This window comes from Benincasa hispida, chromosome 2, assembly GCF_027475165.1.
Source record: "Benincasa hispida cultivar pf3 chromosome 2, pf3_genome.v1.1, whole genome shotgun sequence".
Taxonomy (NCBI): Eukaryota; Viridiplantae; Streptophyta; class Magnoliopsida; order Cucurbitales; family Cucurbitaceae; genus Benincasa; species Benincasa hispida.
In genome coordinates, this window is record NC_143479.1 from 44,880,692 (window position 1) to 44,883,067 (window position 2,376).

The 2,376-nt window shown below is 28.4% G+C and overlaps 1 non-coding gene across 1 annotated transcript; it reads right to left on the reverse strand.

Annotated features, from left to right (window-relative positions):
* Nucleotides 1-1,290: 1,290 nt before the first annotated feature.
* TRNAG-UCC (transfer RNA glycine (anticodon UCC)) lies at nucleotides 1,291-1,362 on the reverse strand. Its single transcript has one exon. It is a non-coding gene; the product is annotated as a tRNA-Gly (tRNA).
* Between the last annotated feature and the right edge of the window lie 1,014 nt (nucleotides 1,363-2,376).

Consider the following 2,376-nt stretch of genomic DNA (forward strand, 5'->3'; position numbering starts at 1 on the left):
AGCCCCGAAAAGGCTTCGGAATGGAGTGCCTAATAATCATTAGACACATGTGATTTGACCACTCCCACTTCTTTATATTAGTCATATTTAGTTGTTCCTTTGTAGAAGTATGTTTATCGGTCCTTAATGCAAGGTCCAAATTCATACACCCGAGAAGTATCTATAGGCTTTCTTTCCAAATCTTGAAGTTGAATACATCCAATTTAGGGATTGAACTAAGATTTCTAGATATTTAAGTAAGACCAACTGAAACAATAAACAACACAACATATACTCACAATTAAAATATAACAAAATAATTTCACATGTGTGGTGGGCCCCTTTAACAAGATACCTAGCACAATATTTATGTCTATCCTTTGGACAAAAACACCAATATATCAATCATATTTAAATTTCATCCACATGATTAATCAAATTTAACTTAAATCCACAAATGATTAATCAAAATTAAGTCGGATTCACAATATAATTAATTTAATTTAAACTTAAATTATCGATCAAACTTTATATTCAAATTCACAAACTTATCAATCAAGAACCAAAAACCATCGACAATAACTTCACCAAATTACTAAGATAAATGTATACAAAAGCACACAACAATTGTTTCTAATTAAGATCCCAAAATCAAAATTAGATTGAGCATAAAAATTTGAACTACTATATGGATGGCAGATTGGCATAAAATGCATGTAATTCAAATGAATAAATCAAGGAAATTAACCAAATATGTATACATACTTTAATTATACATATGAAGGAGTCTTAATCCATACATACCTCATATTTTAATTTTACATATTATTATTCAAAATATGTTGAACATACACCACACCAATGTAATGTAGTGGATTCCACAATTAAAAAAATTTCGAAAATTGATTATTATTACACTTAATAAACACGTCCTAAATTTCTCAAATGTCTTTTGCTAATGTTAATCCATCCATCAATTTCACGTCCAATTTTTTCAAAATGGGCATAGATTTTTCATTTGGCATAAATTCTCCACTCCTATGAAGAAACTAAAAAATAAAAATAAAAATAAAAATTGCACCCATTTCCTTTTTTAACAATCAATTCATGTGAAACGAAAAGACTTTCATTTAAAAGCATTATAAAAAAAAAAGGTCAATTAAAATAATAATAATAATTTAAGAAAAATTATTGAAGCCAGGTCTATAGAAGGCGATCCATCCTAGCCGTTGGACTACTGTTGGACTAGAAACGCTTCATTGGCCAGAGTTGTAGCTTTTAAAATTTACACAAAAAACTGTAAAAAAGAAATGCGTTTGCCGGGAGTCGAACCCGGGTCTATTGCTTGGAAGGCAATTATCCTAACCGTTGGACTACAAACGCTGTATATCCTTGAGTCTAGCTCATAAGATAAACAATGGCAATTCGGCAATTCTTTTCCAATATCTTTTTGGATTTAAAATCTCAAGTTCTTTTAAAAAATAATCCTAAATCAATAGTCTCAATTCAATCTATTTAATTACAATTATAAATTACAAAATAAAATCAGATCTCTCAATTTTAATTCAATCTTTCAAAATAAATTAAAATTGAGATAATGCGATATAAATCACAAATTTTCTTTTAATCAAATCTAAATTTCAAATTTTTCTCTGGACAAATATTAAAATTGAATTATCATTTCACAATAATTCAATTTAACCTCCAAAATTCAGAATAATTCTCAAATATTACAAATAATCAAATTTAAATTACATACAAATTTGGGTTGTCACGTCAATAGTACTCAAGGATACATAAATGATTATAGGGGTAAAACAGACATTTGATCCAACAGTAATTATGAATGAGTTTCATACTAAAACTATCGATTATGAGAGAATTATATATTTGAATATGATTCAAATATTTATTTAATTAACTACGATATATTGAATTAAACTATTTATTTAATTATTATTTATTTATATTAATTAAATAAATATCACCCCCCTTGATAAAGGGGAGTGGGGAGTTACACTCCCTTTTTCTGTTTTAATACAATCTCTCTGGCACTTTGGAGTTGCATAATTGCTGAAGTCATTATTCTCTCAATTTTATATAGAGAAAGATTCTCGGAAAAAAAATTATTCTCCCTCTCATTTTCCTTACCCTTTCAAAAGAGACTCCCACAAGTTGGTATTTGCCAGAGTCATAGCGAGGGAATCTTTTTGGAGGCATTCCCACAAAGTAGAAGTTCGATTTGCTGAAGAAAAGAGTGTAATCTCTTCTCTTTTCCCTTTTCAAGCTTGACCATTGAAATTATAGTATGTTTATAGTCCTCTAATTTACTGTTTTATGTTTTTCTGAATTTTATTTTTAAACAAAACTCCAAGCAAAAGGTGATCAAACGCTTCT